This window comes from Nipponia nippon, unplaced genomic scaffold, assembly GCF_047370975.1.
Source record: "Nipponia nippon isolate SJK-2023a ecotype South Korea unplaced genomic scaffold, ASM4737097v1 scaffold_11, whole genome shotgun sequence".
NCBI classification, from domain to species: Eukaryota; Metazoa; Chordata; class Aves; order Pelecaniformes; family Threskiornithidae; genus Nipponia; species Nipponia nippon.
The window spans coordinates 22537260-22558695 of NW_028262302.1; positions in this window are offsets into that span (position 1 = coordinate 22537260).

Consider the following 21436-nt stretch of genomic DNA (forward strand, 5'->3'; position numbering starts at 1 on the left):
ACTTGTGCATGCCATTTGAATACTATAAATAGCTTATAAGAAAATCAATTATCAGGTAGTAAATCTAGGAGTCCTAGACAATAAATTCTTCTGTGTTACTCGTTTATATGGCGCTTTCATGCTGTTGCATACTATAAAGTCTCAGAGGGGGATTTGCTGTCATGTATGTACGTAAACACACATTCCCTTCCAGATCTTTCAGAGATGAAGCCCATCTGTAGTGTCCTCATCTTACAAGAGTGAGGGAATGGCAGCACCTTAGCCTCTCCCCAACAAGCAATTAATCAATCAATAGAGGTGATTATCCCACTGTATTTAGCATTGGTGCAGCCTCACTTTGAGTACAACGTGCAGTTTAAGAAAGATGTTAAGGTACTTGAATGTGTCCAGAGGAGGGCCCTTTTACCTTTCCTTTCCTTTCCTTTCCTTTCCTTTCCTTTCCTTTCCTTTCCTTTCCTTTCCTTTCCTTTCCTTTCCTTTCCTTTCCTTTCCTTTCCTTTCCTTTCCTTTCCTTTCCTTTCCTTTCCTTTCCTTTCCTTTCCTTTCCTTTCCTTTCCTTTCCTTTCCTTTCCTTTCCTTTCCTTTCCTTTCCTTTCCTTTCCTTTCCTTTCCTTTCCTTTCCTTTCCTTTCCTTTCCTTTCCTTTCCTTTCCTTTCCTTTCCTTTCCTTTCCTTTCCTTTCCTTTCCTTTCCTTTCCTTTCCTTTCCTTTCCTTTCCTTTCCTTTCCTTTCCTTTCCTTTCCTTTCCTTTCCTTTCCTTTCCTTTCCTTTCCTTTCCTTTCCTTTCCTTTCCTTTCCTTTCCTTTCCTTTCCTTTCCTTTCCTTTCCTTTCCTTTCCTTTCCTTTCCTTTCCTTTCCTTTCCTTTCCTTTCCTTTCCTTTCCTTTCCTTTCCTTTCCTTTCCTTTCCTTTCCTTTCCTTTCCTTTCCTTTCCTTTCCTTTCCTTTCCTTTCCTTTCCTTTCCTTTCCTTTCCTTTCCTTTCCTTTCCTCTTTCCCCTTGCCCCTCAGCTGCTGGCAAAGGCCCCTACTTGCCTCCCACACATGCCATGAAGTCCAGCTTCCCTGGGGGACAGCTTGCTCAAACGGAGTCCACAAGACAGAAATGCTAAACACAATCCTCTCTCTCTGCACCCTGGTTTGGTGAGTGTGACTGAGTGTGACCTGCCAGCTCAGCTGCCTACGCTAACACTCTGTCCTGGGGAAATGACACCTGAGCATTTCCAGTAAGCACTGCATCCTTTCACTGGCTGCTTCTGGGAACTCCCAGCTGAATCACCCAACCCTCTGCAGACGTACACGCATTTCCTACTGTTTGTCTCTGGAGAAACCAATATCTGTTGTGCACCCTCTTAGAGCATGTGAGGTATGCTGGCAAGGCCAATCAGCCAGGTATCAGCCAGACAGAAGAGTATTTTCAGGAACACTTCAATCTGCAGGTCTGTCCCTTTTGCTGTCATATTGGGAATTGGAAGCATCCTGAGCCTTCAGAGGAAAGTGGTAAATGAACAAAAAATATACTCTTAGAATGCATTTGCTCCTGTAGGAGCCACGAGCTTGTATTACTGCCATATTCTGAAGGCAGAGCTGCATATGTGATAACCACATTGAGGACAATCGCAACTGGCCCTCTTTTCCATAATGTTCAGGAAGAGGGAGAATAGGAGCTGGATGCAGAGAAAAGAGTAACCCCAAACACCATGCAATCTTGCCCTATTGTACATACTCGCTTCACTGAGGAGTATTCCTAGTAGCTGGATCAAAGCACATCATGCAGAAAAACATCCTTTCTTGCCACAACAAAGTGGGAAGGTGAGATGTCAGTGGACTCCTTACTGCAAGGCTGGGTTTGCCAGGCTTCACGTTGTTTGATCGTGTTGAACCTTCACTAGCAAGACTGAAAAGCCCCTCCAGTTTCCCCCTGTCACATCTCTTCTAGGTGGAATCACACACCTGCAGTCATTAAGTCACTTCTTAACCTGTCGTCTGACAAGCAAAAAGCATCCTGGTCCTCAGTCCACAAAGCTCATTTTCCAGCTGCAGCCTCACTTCACTGATCCTTCTTTACACCCTCCAGTGTCTTCATGTCCTTTTGCTGCCCTGGCACAAGCCATTCTTGTAACAGATGTAAGATTGCTTTCCTGATTGCACGCCACTCCACCTTCCATCCCTCTGTGAAAGAACTAGACTTTTCTTGTCACTCCACTGCATGGAGGGCATCTCTTGATGCGGTCATTGGCACCGCTTCCCAAAGCAGTCTCCCATCCTGTAGGTAGACCCGGGGTTTACTTGAGTTGGAGAGCTTGCAGCTGTGCCAGGCTTTCCAGATAGCATTTGTCAGAGCATAAGTAGTTTAAGCAAACAGAAATGTAAAGAACAGGCTGACTATCCCTACCCTTTGCTAGCCAAGTTCTGCACATGTTCCCCAGTAAAATTCCCAAACGAGGTCAAGGCATTTAACTCATCATCATACAGTTCCCCCCAGACTGAAGGGTGTTCAGACAGATTACAAACGCTATATCTAAGTAATATGGATCACTAAAATCCACCGCAGCAACACAGCTGCTTTGGACTGGAACACAGCAGCTATCCCAAGCCAGAAGTGTTACACAACCATTGCCTAGAAAGGAGGAAATCAACAAAACTTCTCTGGTTTCAATTGCAGCAGAAAATTAAGTAGGTTAAAACTGGGCTTGGCCAATGACACTCAGACTTCAACATCTGGGAATGGGAGATCATGGTGGTTCTAGTGGCCACAAGCCACCAGGAAATTAAAAGTAGCTTTCTGTTTGGGAGGCTGGAGGCCAGCAGCACCGTGGCCCCTACTTAGCACTGAATTAGTCCTAGGTTGACCCAGCCTGACAGCATTTCCTGCAACATCTGGATTTTCTTTGGATGTCTCTGCCAAGTTGCAGCTTGTTCCAAGCCTGCTGAGTTCATGAGACCTCAAAACAGACAGCTGGCTGAGAGCTGGCAGCATCAAAGGAAAGAACTGTGCTAAGAGCTCGGTTATCGATTTGCCAGCAACCACATGGGCATCTGCACACACCAGGCACAGGCCGCCGGGGATGGTCCAGGCTTCACTCATCATAGCAGCCCCACCACTGTGTAGCAATGGCAAGGTTGCATGGAGATGGCCAGGTCCTGTCTCCATCCCTGACAGCTTTGCCCAGGGTGGCTGCACATGCAGAGCAGCCTACCTTCAAGCAAGCTCCAACAGGAGCAGCTCACAGGGAGGGATTTGCCCTCTGTTACACAAGCTGACGGTGCAGGATAGAGAGTCACGACACCTGGGAGGGCATCTGAGCAAACAGGGTTCCCCCGGGAGAGATGCACCTCTCTGTCTCCGTGCCTGTTCCCTGCAGCCCCTTGGGTCAATCTTGTCCATGGGCACTAACCCCAGCTGAATGTTCTCCATCTCTTGTGCAAACTTCCTCCCAAGAATGGTGCTTTTCTACAGATCAACTTAAAATGTTCGTGCCCTCTGCAAGCCACAGGGCATCTGCATTGCAGTAAAACAACAGATCCTGTTTCCAAAAAAAATCCTTCTTTGGACTATCAAGATGGTCCTACAGGACATATGGATGCATAACAACATGAGCTAATGCTGCAGTCCCCAGTGGCACCTGTGGCGGTGGGTCACGATGGCTGTCGGGATGTCCATGCTGGCGGCGGCTTGGTGGCCGGCATGCATTACAGGTGTTTCCTCAATGGTGCAACTGCTCCGGCTCAGCCAAATTTTTGAAGAAGAAAGCAAAGCCCTGCTGTGGTGTTTTTGTGCACGTGGAGGGTGTGCCGCGGAGCCAGAGTGTCTGGGACAGCCGCGGTCAGAGGAAGCCGCTGCGGCTGCTTGCGGAGGAGGAAGTTGGCGTCCCAAGGCTGGAGGCAGGGCGAGCACTGGTTTTTCCCGCAGAGGAGAGGAGGTGGCAGCGGGGGAGCCGGAGAAGGGAGCCCAGCCTAAGAAAAGAGCACGGAAGGAAGAGGCTTGGAAAGTGCACTGCTGATGTAGATGCGGAGGAGAGGGCTGGAAAAGGAGCTTGTGCCTACAGCTTGTCCCTACAGAGAGGAGGACACAGCTTTTGTGAGATGTGGGAGAAAGGGCTGAGGTTTCAAGCTGGAGAGAGTGGAAGGAGCAGGGACATGTCGGGCAGACACAGCTGGGAGAGGTGGAGAACTGCTTCCAAGTGGACAACAAGGCAGGAAATGGTGGCTGGAACTGAAGGGTAAAAACCAAGTGGACTAGGAGAGAGGGACTATTGACTGAAAGTCATCATTCAGTGCTGCCATAAAGGCCCAGGCTGAAATGCGTGTGAGCTGAGAGGCATCCTGGCAACTAGCCATGGGGCAATGCCAGGGCAGGATTTCTAGGGAGCTGGGGCCGGAGAAGAGGACTGCTATGTTGTAGCCACACAGAATAGCTCCCAAAAAAAGGGTCAGAAAATGGTGCTTTCTGGGTATGGGTTTTAGTAGTCACTTCTGCTAAACCAGACCCAAATGCTTCCTGCCCAGCCCAGCCCAGGACTCAAAACTGTCTGTTGTTGGGTCCTAACACCTATATACTTTTGAATATATCCTAGAGATACCCTAATCAACTACTGATTGAGTAAAGTTCTTATCCAAGGGCAGCACAACTTTTAGCAACAGCCTACAGTGCAGCTGGCTGCATCCAGGGTCTTTGCTCTCCAATGTGTGGTTTATTGGTTTATTCTGCTTGGTCCCTGGCACTCACTGCCATCAAGGGGTTTGCAGAAACAGAGGTGGGAGATGACTGATGCTAAAGCTCATCAGTGTCAGGATGGATCTGCAGAAATGCTATGTTTGGCTCAGACTGGCTGGGGTTCAGCAAAAGGATGTGTAAGTGAAGAAGCGTGTCTTGCTGATGTGGTTTGTAAATTGTGGGCTTGCGGGCTGAGTTTCTCATATTGGCATGTCGTGTGTGCCCAGTGAGGTTTTAAAACAAGTAGCTCCAAGAACAGCCAAAGAAGCAGAGCCGAGCTGCCCAGGGCTATGTGTCTTGTGACTGGAGACTCCGGTGTCTAATAAAACATGAGATGCGGCTGTGGCTGGGCCATTACAACATCTTCTGTAGACACCCTTTGTGCCTGCTGTGGTTGAGGTCATTTTGCAGCTTTTCCCTTCAAGCTAATGAGGTTTCTCTCTCCTTAAAGCAGAGACAAGTATTCACAAAAATATTAGGAGTGTAGCATATCTGAGAGCCCTCCCCTTCTGCCAAATGTTTGTTGCAAGTGGCCAAAATGATCAAAAGTTGACCTGGAGGGAAAAAGAATATTACAAACACGCTTGCAAATCCTGACTAGAGAAACTGCATGAAACTAAGCTACAAAACTGTAACTTTTTTTTAATTAAGTAGAGTTTTACTAAGGAGTGGTGTGTATTGTGGTTATCATGCACAGAATTTGGATGTATTAAATATTTCTAAAATTATATGGCACTCTGTTGTGTGTTATTATATGTCTATTTGGGGCTTTTACCTGCAACAGCTCTAACAATTAAGTCTGTGTAATTCTTGCTAAACTGTCCTGCAAGGTCAGAATTGTGGTCTGTGCTTCAGCGAAGAGAAGAGCTGAGGTCTGCGAAGAACAACTTGTCAGACTGGAAAACATGTGGCACCTGCGTTCTCCCATCACACATGAGAGAACAGGTACCGTTTTTTCACACCAGCATTTTTCCTAAGAGTGTCTGCAATACCTGTTCTGAATACTGGCAGTCTGTGAGAGGAAGTGACAATGTCCCAGGTACTGGAGTAATTTGTAATAACATGGAGCTGGCAACAGAAAATCTCCAAAAATGGCTTTGTCCAAACAAGATCTAAATTCCCCATATCTGCTCTTGACGAGCAGCACCTTAGGCAGTTCTGCATGTCTTCTTGATTTTTAAATGTTATTTGGAGAGTGTTAATATTAATTACAAGTACCAAGAGCTTTGCAGGTTCTGCTGATTTGGATGGAAAAGCAAAGTATATCCTGTCTCATTTCATGATTCAGCCCCGTAATTGGTGGTTTCAGTTCTAATGGCAAAAATCACCGTGGTAGTAGAGATGCAGGAATAGTAAGCCGCTGTTCAGATTGCCAGCCTGATCTTTACTGTCTGAGTTGTAAACCTGAAACTTGTGCAAAATAAAAGCTGTATCATCTTTCTTAGCAGACAGGGAATTTATAGAGCACAATATACAATTACCCTACAACATATATTTCTTCCTTTAGGAAGAGTAAATTCTTTCACTAGAACTTTCCATTAGATATGGAAAATCTAGTTTAAATGGATTAAATATTTGTCACAGAAAAAAATCTTGGCAAATACATATGCATATATCTCTACATGCACACATATATACATACATAAAAACACACATATGTATTTTCATGAGTTGTACATTTCTCACTGCAAGAGCTTTCTGTTAGTGCTGGGTGCAGGTGTTCGCGTGCTAAAAATAGTGTATGCATGATGTTCAGGCAACAGTTCTTATCAGCCCTGCCTGCCAGTGGCTGCATCCCCCCAAGTATTACTGAGTATTGCCTGCCTGAACAGCTGAAAATAAAGACCTTAATTAAGAAAACTCAAGCTGGGCAGCTTGGTCTTAGACATCTTTCTCCCTGCTTTCAGTCTGAAATCATCTTTCTATGAAGCAGGGAGGAAAATCCCAATGAGAAACCGGTAAAGGATGAGGAATGCACTCAATACAGAGATCCAAAGGGATATAAAGGTGTGGCTTGTGTTTCATCTTTAAGCATGAGATAAGAGCATGGCCATGAAATACCTCAAATAGAGACATTATCAAAACCTGAACCATGTTTTCTCTTACAGCAGCCTTTGTTCAGGGAACCTGACTAAGGTCTAGAAATGAGAATGATGCTGAATATATACCAGAAGGGGATTTTTATATCTGTGGAGTCAATGCACAGGACTAACAGTGAGCACCTACACGTGTTGGGCATCTATAGATTTAAAAAATATTGTCAGATTTTACACAGGTGCAATAGAGAACCATAGAAATGAGCAGCAAGCTGCCCAAAAAACCTGTTGTTTCACTCAAGGAAGACTGCATGTTCCCAGGGAAAAGGTATATTCAGGCAGAGGTTTGGAGCCAGAAGGCACTGAGGCACAGGGTGATGCAACCCCACCAGTTCGGATCTGGAACCTGCACTGGGTCAGCACATTCATTTCTGGGTTTGACCCCACTGCAGCAAGCTTGATTCAATCTGCACCCACCCTTATCAGTTGTGCCTTACCAGTGAGAGTGCTTATTCACTGGAACAAACTGAGCAGGGAGTTGTTAGCATCTGCCTCTTTGGTCTATCTGGAAGCTTTACTGCAGCCTCAACGCAAGTTACAGGGCTCAGCTCAGGGGTCATTGGATGAAATACCATGACCTGTAACATGCAGGAGGTCAGTCTAGGTGACCTAACTGTCCCCTTTGGCCTTACGCTCTATGAATACTCCTGCAAGACCAACTGCCTTAATCCCTTACCAAAGAGATGGCGGGATACTGATCTTCTCTCGTAAGACTTTCCATCTCTATTACGGTGCACACTCTTAAGCAGCTCACGTTCACCCATATGGTCAAGCACATACTTTGCATTTGTCTTCTGCTCTAGTGTTAATGATCCTACCAGATGCATTCACATATGACTGCAGGAAATTCACCCAGCATGTGCAGTCATTTTGGAATAGTGCATCGAGTAAGAGACACCGGCTTTCGGGGGGTGAGCAGGGGGAGCTCATAATGACTCATTCCAGCAAATTTCAGAGAACGAAAGAAAAATAGGTGAATTCTCTTCTTTTTGGCAAAGTTTCCTGCCACTGACACAAGTATCTCTTCAAACAAAGGATTTTCCCCCTCCTCAGATGTCCTCAGACACTGAATTTGTAATATCTGATAACACACATTTCCATAGCAACAAACAGTGATGACCCAAACACAGGATTATGTGACTTCACTCAGAGTCGAGCAGAATATTAACAAGGATACTGATAGCTAATACTTTCCACTTCTGTGGCACCTCCCTGCAGAGGATTTCAGGGAGCTTTACGCATATCATCCCCAACTTGCAGATGGAGAAACGAAGAAGAGAAGAAGTAAGCAACTCATTCTGAGATCAAGAAAAGAGGCTGGGCTCAGAGCACCCAGGAGGGAGGGAGGAGAATAGCGGCAAAGACCAGGTCTTCTAGACTGTGAGCAGCACATGGAGCTGATAAGGTCGTGCTCTCCCCCATCCCTGAGAGCTTCTTTCTTTGGGATAACACGACCACCTGGCTGCTTCTCATCCCCTCTCTGTGTTCCCTCAGAAGGTTCTCTGGGGTAAAATGGCATTTGTAGGTCTAGCTGCCCTCTGTTAGCATGCAATGGACCAGTGTTACCCCTGCCTAACAATCCCAGGCTGCTGGACCCGTTGTGACCAGGCCCAAAGGCATGGAGGTTTCATTCATTCAAAGTGATTTACTTTAGGCGATGCTAAGGCAGAAGCAGTTTACAAATACAGGGTGCCTGGCCTCAGACCTGAAATACATGAAATGCAAATCCAGGAGATTAAACTTCAGTAAAGGGATATAAAGAACGACTGGGTGAACAAGCACCGTGCAATGCTCTACTGGAGTCGGGGGAGGGGGGAGAGATCCCAGTGTCTGAACTTACGCAACACATCATGGAAAACAACCTGTATCTCACTGACGGCAAGTTGAAAAGACTGTTGAATCTTCAGAAACTCAAGGAGTCTTTTAATTTCAAAAGAAGTTTAATGAAAATGATAAAAGGAAGCGCATCCCTATCTCTCCTCCCTCAGATAATTGGGTGTAAATACCAGCTTCTTTTCATGCATCAAACCTTTTATCTGTAATTAGAATTGGCTTCATCTAGATCCACTGGTATCCCATGCAAAGAGATTTCTGATGGTGTAATAAAATGCCATGCGATTATTTATTTATTGTTATAATACATGTCAGAACAACTTCCAGAGATTTGTCTGGGTTTAGACATGAAGCTCTGAAAGGCTGCTCTAAACTGAAGCTCTAGAAGAGGTCCTTTCGCACGTCTCTGCAATACTGTGCTATAATGGTTTTCTGTTCCCCACATTTGAAGAACAGGGAGAATTCATTCAGTGAAGCACTCGGGCATGTGTTTACCTCCAAGTACTGTAGAAAGTACCTTTAGAAACCAGAAGTTAACCACATGCTTAAACCATGCTTGAAATAACCTGATTTTTTTTGGTTTGCTGGGAGTTTGAGAAAACCAATAAAGCTTCAAAAAAAGCAGATCAAATAAAACATTTCTTTCAGCCCTAATAATCCATTTCACCTGGGTGACTTGAAGACTTCTTTTACAGGAAAGCAAAAGGATAATCTGTGGGGAAAAGGGCCAGAGTCACAGAGGTCTTTGGAAGTGTGCATAGGGTAGAGAAGCAATGACTGGATGCTACCTGCATGCTGCAGCCCAGTGAGTAGGATGGCTACCTACTGCATGGGAATCCCCTTTTGCTGCACTTTAGCACCACGTAAACCTTGGCTCTTCCTTCCTTCCCTCTGGGTGAGTGCCCCAAGCACCCATTTGCAGAGCACTGTTTGCATGAAACCTGTTTTTTAGGGTCCCTCTCAGAAGGCTGTAGCTTGCAAGGGGACTGTCGGAAATCTATGTGATGTGACCTCCACCCTAAAGCAAATAAGTTGTTTCTTATGTTAGTAATGCTGAGCCATATATAACGGGAAGAAGGCTTCTTTTCAGACCTGCACGTGACATATATTACAAGAACATCAGAGAAAAGCATCCTATGCTCTGTCTGCATCTTCTCATCAGAAATAAGCCTCCCATTGCCTTTTCTCCCTCCCATTTAAGTTTGGATTTTAAAAAAACAGAAGTACTTGATTACTCTCAGGACCTTTCAGAGGTAACTAATAATATTCTGTGAAAAAAGACCTGGCTGGGTTTAGAGTGGAATTTCTGAGCAGCAGACCTCGCTGAGGGTTTGAGGCAATCCCATATCCAATTGCCATCCTGGTTCAGGAAATGCTGTCTATGTGTAACAAAAAAGGTGCAGCGTAAACCAACCAAGTGTTAAAGTTCTAAGCGAGCTCATAAATTAACATCCACTATGAAAGAAAATACGTGTACGTTATTGTGCACAGTTATTGCACATCTCTGCTGGAGAACAGCTGCAAAATCCCTGAGCAGCTACTGGAGCCACAGTCTCCAATACCCAACTCAAAGAGATTTTAGCTATGGCTCACATACCCTCTCGAGAGTCAAACTGTGCTTTGGGAAAAAAAAAAACAAACAAACCCATAGAAAAACAGCCTTACCTTGGACTTTCTGCATGTAAAAAGAGAATAGCTTTGGATTATAACTGCAAAGAACATTTTCTTGTGACTCGTTCTGAAGAAACATAGAATCATGGAATCATGGAATTGTTTAGGTTGGAAAAGGCCTTTAACATCATCAAGTCCAACCGTTAACATAGCACTGTCAAGTGAACCACTAAACCATGTCCCTGAGCACCACATCTACCCATCTTTTAAATGCCTCCAGGGATGGGGACTCAACCACTTCCCTGCACAGATCATTCCAGTACTTGACAACCCTTTCAGTGAAGAAATTTTTACTAGTATCCAATCTAAACTTCCCCTGGTGCAACTTGGGGCCACTTCTTCTTGTCCTATTGCTTGTTACTTAGCAGAAAAGACCAACCCCCACCTTGCTACAATCTCCTTTCAGGTAGTTACAGAGAGCGATAATGTCTCTCCTGAGCGTCCTTTTCTCCAGGCTAAACAACCCCAGTTTCTTCAGCCACTCCTCATCCAAACCCGGCAGTTAGAAGTTATTTGGAAGCCAAAGTGCGTGAGCTGGACGCCAAAAGCAAGCTGCAGTGCATCCTGCTGAAGTCCAGGGGAATCGTCATACCCTAAGTTGGTTGCAATGGCCTTGCAAACTCCCACCACCACCAGTAGACCTGTTACAAGCAAGAGGCCTGTCTGGAAACTCAAGTGCATCTTTGTGTCCTCTGATACATCCAGATATGTGGACCAAAGAAGCTGTCTTGATTCCTGGACAGATGTTGGCCACATGCCCTTGGACTTCATTTGGGGCCCACAGTAGCCCCCGGTGCGTTAGGATCCTGTTGGCAGACTTTTCACTTATTGTTTTCTTCAAATAAAAAGCAGGATATGACGGGCTGAATTTTGCCCTGAATTCTGTGGATAGGATGACTCAGAGACTGGGATATTTCAGGGTGAAAAGAAAGTGGGCTGTGTGCTTGCTGGGAGAAGGAAGGTCTTTGCAATAAGGAAGCTGGTGCAATTAGCCCTTGCCGTTAGGGAGCCTGGGTAGCCTGCACTTGGCTGTGGTGGCAGCCAGACGCTTCTCCTCCTCACCACGTCACCACAGACATTTCTTCAGTTAAGTCGGTGAAGAAACACTGCAGGGGAAGTGACTTTGATGTTTCCTGCAGGCAAGTATATATAGACCAGCCAGTGCCTCATGCTTTATGCTCATGGCCAGGTCAGGGTGGATATTACGCTCAAACACGTAAGAGTTGTAATACAATGGACCTGTGTGTGACTGAGGGAGGGACCAGATCCTCAGATTCTTCCTTCCCCACCCTGCCCCCGTAGTGGCATGTACATATATTGCTCCTTCTCCTTCCTAAAGAGCACGACCATTTCTCACTCCAGGCAGCACTCCCCAAGGACTCAGCTCCAGGCTGACTACCATGCACCAGGCTTAATTTCCACCACTTACATTATATAGGATATTCCTTGTTACTACTTTTTTGTGAGATGGAGGAGAAAACAACTTTGGAAACCCCAGACCACTTAGACCTTCTGAAAAGAAAGTGTTCAATTTCTTTGCAAGGTACCGAAGCCCTTAAGAAAAACTTGGAAGGAGGGGACTATGAAAAGAGGAGGAGAATGGTATGAAAAGATGGTGTTTCCAAACAAAATGCTAAACCAAAGAAAATTCAAATTTTTGTAATCTTATTTGACCATTTCATCATCTTCTTCAACCCCTTGCATCCTTCCCCTACACCACACCCCTACACAGCACATGTTTGTATTTGGCTAGGCCAAAACTCTTGCTAAATTCCACCTGTTTTCATGACAGGTCATGGTCCATTTCTTCAAAACTCTGTTTGTGAGTTTGTTAAATGGACTGGTTTGCACAGAAACCCCATCCAGCTCTAACAGTTAAGTCAGCAGGAAGCTATAGGTACATTTTTCTTTCCCAAGAAAGAAAAGGTCTATTTTTCTTTCTTTTTTTCATCAAATCCTCCTGGGAGTAGAGCCTAAGGAAAGGCTCAAATATGGGCTGAGCTGTAACATCACTATTGCTCAGCGGGGAGGCTTGTCCCCAAGGTAACTCACACTGGATAAGTTTGTTTGCCATAAAAGTAAACACTGCTATAGTAACCTGCCCTGTGCAGAACGGCCCATGCCAGCAAATCTAATAATTCACTGCATTCACAGAAGTAACTGCAGGGCAGATGCACCCAAACTGCCTTTAAATGACTCACTTTTGGGCAGCATGTTGCTCAATGCACACTATTTTTTGAAGCTCATCCCATTGTCTCGAGTTCTTGCCTGCACTCTGGCCAAACAGTCCCAGCTGCTCTTCTCCCAGCTCTCCATCTGGATGGCTTCTCTCTTCCACGTCTTTTCCATTATTTCCTGACCCAGTCCACAATGAGTCTGAGTTTCATTCTTCTTGGAGTCTTTGCCCAGGCTCTGTATTTTTCTTACCTTGTGGTCACAGTCAGTCTTGCTGGCTTCCACCTTGTACCAGGGCTCTTCTTCAGACCTGCTTTGCCTCTTCACCCCCTGCTGCCATTTCACTGCCTGTTCCAGCTTCCTTGACCGCTCCTCAGCCTCTAGAAAGAGCACCTTTGCCCAGCCAGGACAAATGTCCTCCAACTCCCTCTGCCAGGGGCTCCCTGTCTCTCTACCAGTGCAACATCAGTCCTCTCCTCACGCAGTTCCTGGAAATCCTTGCTGCAGGGTATTGGAGAGGTCAGACATTTTCATGAAGTCGATGCAAGATCACAACAGAAGAAATTATTGTGGGCTACATGGCCTGGGAAATAAGAGTTCCCTATAGACCCAGAGGCTAACAATACTCCAGCAATATTCTAGCAACATACATATCTGCCATATTTTTATCTTTTTACAAGCACCATGACCAGTAAGTCAAGGCCAAGAGAGCGGTTTCTGGGCAAGGTGGGTCTGATTGAATAAGTACAACCCTTCTTATGTTTTCATGAACTTCTCCTTCACATCTCCCCTTCCAGAGTGAGCTCTCAACCCCCAGCACTCAGTCTGTCCCAAGCACCAGTGTGAGCATGGGGCTTGTTCTGTCCATGCTGCTGTTCCTTTCCTTGTGCTCTCCTAGTTTTGGAGGTCACTGGCATTTCCCCTCACGCTGGTCTTTACATCTGCTGCAAATTTCCCACAGCAGCAGCTCGAAAAGATTGATGTCTTTTGAACTCACTCCTCCTGGTTTCAGGACTACCTTTGGTTTCTTTTCAGCATATCTAAAGAAGCAGCTAAGCCCTAGGGAAAGCTGCAGGGTCTGTGAACATACCCAGTAATAGGCACTTTACTTTTACTGATCATCTTACACAGCCAAGGTCTGTATAGCTTTTAAGTCATCCCTCCACACATGCCTATAAACCCAGTACTTAGCCATTCAAATTAGAAGCCATGAAGAGGCAACCAATTCCCTCCCTACCTCATGCACACAAAAAGTATCACTACATTAGGACACCTCATAAATAAAACATATGTCAGAAGTTTTCCTTGCATCAGATGTAGTAAACAAATGCATTCAGCCCTGTTTGAGCAAGGAGACTTATGTACCAATCAGTGCCGCAGGAAATCATGTTTATACCTGCACAGAAATTGCTCAAGAACAGTATGTCCGTGTGAAACTATTACCTCTGTCCCCTCCCTCTCTTCCCCAACCCCATCACAGCCAAGGCCTGGGAGAGCCAAGGCTATTTGGCCACGGGGCTGTAACTACACAAGTGCAGCATGCCTGGATGCCAAGGGTCCGTTCAGTGGCTCTGAGCCCTCTTCTCATTCCTCCTTCTTTCAGGTTGTTCTTTGCCTCCTCTCATTTTTTCCTGGGTCCAGATTGCAATGGGAGCCCCTTCCTCCTCCGAAAGGCTGGGGAAACTCCCAGGAGCAGAAAACAGCCTTTTGGAGAGGGCAGGGAGTACCCTCCCCACACAGAGGGGCATGGAGCGGGTGGTAGGGCTGCACTCCTCTCCCATCCAGCACCCACTCAGCAGCGCAGCTGAGTTGGTGACAGATGACAATTTGCTCCTGGCATCGGTCCCTAGTAAATTATGACAGGAGCAAGGCAGGAAGCAGGGAGATTGCTGGAGATGCAATCCCTTGGTGTGAACCAGCAGCAGGCAGTGACTCAGAGGCAGGACGCAGCCGGGGGGTCTGCTGGCACAGAGCAAGCTGAGGAGACCGGGCTCTGCCTGCTGTGGAGGTCGGAGAAGTGGCACAGGTCTTGTGCTGGAAAATATCTTCTCCCAAAGTGTCCTGAAATCTCTTAATCCAAAGTGCATGTTGTGGAAGGGCGTTGCTGCACCCGGGTCATGACATATCGTGCCTGGAAAGGGTCCAAAAGGCAGGATAGCGGTGAAGACAAATACAAGAGAAGTGCTTTAACTCTTCACAGAAATGAATTCCAAGGTGCAGTGCTGTACATCCTCTGTACAAAAATGGGAAGGAGACTGATTTTCAGGGGTCTGTTATTTTGGGGGAACGAGTGTGGACTCACCTCTGTGGTTCCCCATCCTCAGTTTCTGACTTTTTTTTTTCCCTGTTGTAATCAGCCATCATGAAGGGATGTATAGAAAGGGTTGAGGAAAACACCATGTGCAGCGGTTGGTCCCCTTATAAAGTATCAGCATAGAAATCCTGTCCAAACCATGCATGATTTTGTGTACTAAAACTCCAGCAGCTTGAAGGAGAACCACAGCTGGATCCAGTTTAAAAGCTCAGAACATCACTGACCACTAACAATGGCTGGAAAGAGGTGAAGATAGATGTGACTGGCTAAAATAAGAGAAATCTGACTTCTCTCTCTCATTTTCTGTGTTAAGAAAGGCAGCAGCCTCAATTAGTTTTATTTCTTTCTTTTTGTTTTTTGCTCCTGGTCTGAATTGTGGCAATCCACAGTGGATACTGAGCATCATCATTTCTCTGCTGTGTCTGAGGGATTGCTGAACAACTGCTTTGCAACAAACCTTTTCAGAGCAGAGACGTCACAAGTCAGGACCTCTTTGTACCAAAGAGAGACTTGTCCATATGCACAGAAGAGCTGGAACCAAGCCGAACCCTCAACAGGGCTGGCAGATCCCGTCATGTGCCCCTGGGAAGAGGACACTTTGCTCAAGAGGCGCAGGTGATCAAATACTGAAGAGTCCATGAAAATGAAGGGGATGCGTTCATTATTATTTGGAACAGAAGGGCGATGGTAATCGCTTCCTCTGTTCACTTCACTACAGAGAGCAAACATACGGTACCAATTTACCACTTGCACAGAAACAGAGGCTGGTGTGAAGTGAGAGGACATCACCTTTCCCTGGATAGCCTGTGGAAACAGCATGAGCTGTCACACACCTCTTTAAGTTGAAGCCACCTCATATTCCAGCTGCTGAACCCTTGCTGTGTTTAGTAGCCCCACTTGCAAAATTTGGAGTTATCACTCCTTGGGTAATTGAGTTGATCCCATAGAAATGTATATAAATAACACACCTGAGTAAATGAAAAATACAGCATGCAGGCAGGCATGGAATTTCACTTCACAGTTCCTGCTGCTGCCCTTATAATTTCTAGCTGATGTAAAGTATGCCTTTCAAAAATTATCTGATCTTGATTTACAGAATTCAAGTGTTAAGGGAGTTTGTCGCATCCCTAGGCAACCTCCTACAGTGGTACATTGCCTTCTCTGATCAAGAGAAAAACTGTACCTAACTTAGAAGCAGGATTTGTCTACATGGAGCTGCTGGCCATCAGGTATGTCTTTTACTCTAATTATTTAATATTTAAAAATTGGGCTAGGCAGAGAAATGTCAATGGAAGTAATACTAACTGGTTCTATTAAAATCTGGAAAATTTGTAAAACCAAGCAGAAAAGTTGTTGAAACAACTTATTCTACCTTTCTGAGAATGAAGTAATTTGCATTTTTCACCATAGAACATCTTCACATTTTGATATTCTACTATAGGATGGATCATACTGTAAGAAAATCTTCATAGAATATACTGCAAAATGGAAACATTGAAAAATCAAAATTAATCAGATCAATAGATTGAATTAAAATCAAGCAACCATAACTCATGTTTGTTTGTTTGTTTTTTCCCAAAATTTTCCCTTATAGTAATTTTGAAATTTCAGGTTTTCAACCCCACTCAGAACAAAAGCAAACTCTGGAAATCTTTCTGAGACAGAACATCAACATTCAGTAGGACCTTCCAAGATTTCTTTTGCTGACCCAGCTGATATTACCAGGAGACACGGCGTAACTGTATCAGATACAGAGCTTCTGTCGTTAGTATACACACATCTACATCTGGGGTCTCTGCCAATGCAGCCATTCCAGCACAGCCTCTGAAGGAGAAACTCACCCACCGTCGTTGCTTATCCAGTCTGTTCCTGTTCAGCTTCATATCTCTACGTTGGCTCAAAAACGTGCATTTTATCTAAAATAAAATTTGACCTTTGCAGTTCACTTGGCTTGTGAAATTTGGTCCTAGCCACTTTTATTTTGTTTAATTTTTATATACGTACACATATATACATGTGCATTCACACATACACAGAAACATACAATGTCAAAGACTGAATATAGGGCTTTCATAATATTTTCCAGGTGGTTTTCAGGCCCAACAGCTGGGAATTTTTTTTCTTTCTAAAGTACTAAGCAGATAAATACTACCATTTAAAAAATAAACTTCCTCAAAATTGTCCTCTCTGTTCTGAAAGATCGCCTTGTTCTTTAGGTGATTTATGACATCAATCTGTAACTACACATGTATTGTTCAGAGTGTTCAGCAAACAAGACATGAGTGTTTGATATACTTCAGGGCAAGAAGACGCACAAAACGTTAGAACAGTCTCCCAGTTCTAGTACAGACACTTGAAATTCAGTGTCTTCTTTCCCGTTAATTTCGCATTGTCATTGCCTCTTCATATCGACATAAATGAGCATTGACAGGCCAGCCAGAGCAAGGCATTTGCTGTGTGGAGACCAAAACCAATTTAAGCTGGGTACATCCTCCACTTTTTTAAGTGTTAGACCATGGGCCAGATTGTTTGATGTTTTTCTGAGTGAATGCTTACTTGATGCTCAGCCAAAATTTCTACCAGATCTTTGCAGGCTTCCCATACTAGGGCTGGCAATGTGGCGACACGGGCCAGGCAAAATGCCAGAGTGTGATGAATGTTAGGAAATTGGTGTACCATGACCATGGAAACCACCGTTTGGTGGCAGGGTTGGGCCAGCTCTTTCCCTGGCCAGTTAAATCCCAGAGGGTCCCACTGGAGTGAGAGCACCGTGGACCTGCTACCCGAGGAAACCAGTGTTTCTGTTTCAAGGAGCTGGGACTGGAAAATCTCCAGGAAGAAGAGCAAAGAAATTAGCCCTAAAAGACATGAGACCTGACAGTATTATGGGAATCCTGAAGGCCACAGCCTGAGGGTGGCTGGGCAAGAGGGGAGAGCAAACCCATCCTCCTGCAAGACCAGCCATGTTTGGGAGAAAGCAAGCTAAATGGGGAGGAGAGGAAAGAGATAGAGGAGTAAAAGGAAGAGCTGGTAACTCAGTTAGAGAACCAAGGAATTTTAGGCTGGGAGGCACCTCCAGAGACCACTCAGTCCAACCCAAAGTACAGCCAAACAGATCAGCTTGCTCAGGGACTTGTCCAGTCCAGCCTTGAATACCTCTGAGGATGGGAAATCCCACAGCCTCACTGGGTGACTTGTGCTATATTTGACCACCGTCATGGTAAAAAATTTTTTGGCCTTATATCTAAGTGGAATTTTCCATGTTCCAACTTGTGACATCAGAGGGCACATCCCTGCTTGCTCCTTTTGTTTATGAATCTGTCTAATCCCTCTTGGCCCTGCTAGCACTCCTTGCCTCCACAGCCTCCTAAAGCAACAAACTCTCCAAGCTGACTATCAGCTGTGCAAGAAAGGTCCTGGCTCAAAGGCTAATCCTAGGGGTTTAAGCCAAGAATGGCCTTGGGGTGGTGGCAGGGAGATGGACAACAGATAACTCCCTCTTCATACACCTTCACCCTCTGTTAAGACTCATTTTTTTATCATAACCTGTTTTCTAGGTTGGGGCTCTGGGACTAAGAGTTCCACAAGCATTTGATTTGCCTGAAGACTATTGTAAAGTTTATTAATTTAATCAGTGAATGATTTGCATAAATTTGTTCAGCCAACACTACAATAGCTCTTTCGGGCCAAGTCTGAATGAATTACACATCTAATATTATATATCTCACACACATTATATACGTATTATCTACATGCACATTTACTCACACATACTTTGATCACCTTGATACATCCTTTCGTGTCAGGTATGCGAATTATTTTGTTTATAAGAAACAAAGTTCTCTCCTTGAGCCAGGATTAAGAAGACTTGCGTTCCTTTCCTGGCTCTCCCTGGGATCGCATGTGATCTGGCCAAGTCATTTCATGTCTCTGTGCCTCTGCCTCCCATCTGAAGAACAGGGGCAGCACTTCAAAAGAAACAGCACGGTTCACTCTCGTTGGAGCTGCATCCTGGAGATGCTGAGCGGGAAGAGCGGGGATGTGTCACTATCAGCAGAACAATGGCAATTCTGACATTCCTAATGCCATGGCAATATGAATATTCAAAATAGCAGAGCCTTTGTTAGAGATCCTGATTAATCAGTGATAATATCACTGTCATTTCCTGTAAGCTTAGAATAACCTGTGCTATGCTCTTATCTGAAGAAAAGGGAAAGAGAGAGGGGAAAAAGATAGTGCCTGAACATACCAGTACACGGACATCAATTGCATCTATAAACAAAGGCAGGAGACTCGTTTATGAAAAAAACACCAGTTCTCAAACGGGCCTTATTCCTGTGACATTTGTGCTATTCAGGTTCATGTACTTAACACTCAGCTTCAGTAACCCTCCCCGATTCTGAAGCGCTGCTGGTGTAAAGTGTCAAATCCACCAAACTCTGGGATGACAATTACACACTGCAGCTATTTTCATCTTTTTCTTGCGAACATGTCATGCCCCTCAGCCGATCCAGCTTGGCAAAACTCTCCTCTGAGCCACAGAGTGCATGGAAGATCTATGTTATACCTTGTCGTAATACCTGTCACTGATTAAGTTGTTTCAGCAAGAATGCATTTTTGAAGGACACACATATTTTAGTGGAAAATTAAATTATTAAACACAGTGTTTGGAATGTTTCTATTTTATTGGAACATCTGAAGCTAGCTTTACCATCAAAGCAAACATATCACGTAATTGCACCCAAGCAGCTGGCCATGGTACATCTCCAGCACATCTTCTGCCCCCATTGTGTGGCTCAGACAGAAGAATTTTGCCCTCAAATTCTTGTTATGCACACCTATAGTACATATTTTTGTACTTAACAAAGCTTAATTGTATACCGTTGCTCCACAATGAATTACATCTCTAGGATTTAACTACAAAGGCCCATTTAGAAACTGTAAATGCAACATAGATCCCAAAGGACAAATCCTATACTTTCATCAAGGCAAAACATAGAAACTATTTAGTTATAGCAAAACATGGGCAAGAGCACTAGCAACATTTCTTCAGAAGAGGTCCAGATTTGACAGACAGACACGCCCACTTCAGTCAAGGAGCTAAGAAAAGAATCTAGTCTAGTCTCTGAAATAATCAAATGGAAGAGCTGGTGGGCAAATTTCATTCATACCTAAGCTGTGTAAATTAAGTTGCATATGAAGATGTGTGTTTCTAAGAGGACACTTAAGCAAAGATAAGCAGTTAAGTACTCACAGCTTTATTTGTGTCAATGCTATCACTAGATATTCTTTTTCCATAACACTCTGAGTGACTTTTTAATGTATAGATAATACATTCCTTAAATGTAACCCGTATACATGCACTGAGAATGGCTATACCACTAATAATGTGAATTTTGTGTGCTTAAATGGAAAGATTATCCCTTTCAAGGTTCTTCTTTCTGATTACATTTTATGAAGCCTCTTTAAACATGCTAACTTGAGTATTTCAGCAATGGCTTTCTCCGTTGCTGCTGCACTAGACTGCCCTGTCTGCTGAGAAAGGTGGTGGCTCTGTTTTGGTAGTAGGGAGGGAAGTTTCTTGCCAGAACTCTCACACTTGTAATTCTTAAAAAGGGCAGGGACAGGGACTACAGCGGAAGAGACTGAATTTTAAACAGAGGCAGACTTTGTTTCCCTGTTAACAACTGTGAAATACTTCTGGGTTCTCCAGGCCAGGAAGGTCGCGGGGTCTGAAGAAATTCTCATGTGCTGGTTGCTCATGTTTTTCTTCACAAGGACTCACTAGCAGCAATGGCCAAAGCTAAACTCCCTGTTTTCACTCCCAGTCCACACTCTTTCCATCTTCCTCCACCACTCTTGGCAAACGCTGCATCTACCCTGTCCTTAGTCCTCTACTAACCATGTTTCCTTCCACTTTTCCCATACAATCCCAACTCTGCCCTCTTGCTCTTCTGTCAACTCATCCTTAAAGCCCATCCCTGCTGCAGGTTTCCCCAAACCATGTTCACTTTGCTCTACAGTGAAAAATGCTGTCAGAGCCACCTCCTCCCTAACGCCCTTCTGTCCACCTCCTTTCAAAGGGTGACAGCTGATGGGTTGGGATGGGAGGAGGGAGAACAGGAAATTGCCCACAGGATTTGATGGCAGTAGGATGGGGTGTGCTGAGCTGCGAGGGGCTGCTCACGCTGCTGCTAGGGAGCGTGGGGATCGGCACATTTCAGGGCTCCTGTATAGGGCACTGGACACATTTCAGTCTATCACTGGGAAAGGACACACAGCTTGTAGCAGAGACGAGGTCTAGCAGTCCTCTTCTGTAGCAAGGTTCTCCTGTTCCAAGTATTAAATCTCACTTGCAAGTGATTCAAGGGTGTTGCTCTTCTTCCCTCATCTCAGCTGCATCTCCTGCCTGCATCCAAGCACTAGTTCATATCACTGGATATTTTCTCCATATTTGATGCTAGTTGAATGGCTCTTGCAAACACGGGCTAAACAAATATATATCTGTCATGCGCAAATAATCTCAAATATTGTAGCGACAAAACGAACAGTAGATTTTTTTTTTTAATTTAATCATATTGCTTCTGAATCTGAAAACTTAAACAAGATCTGTGGTAAGCCCTGCATAAAGATG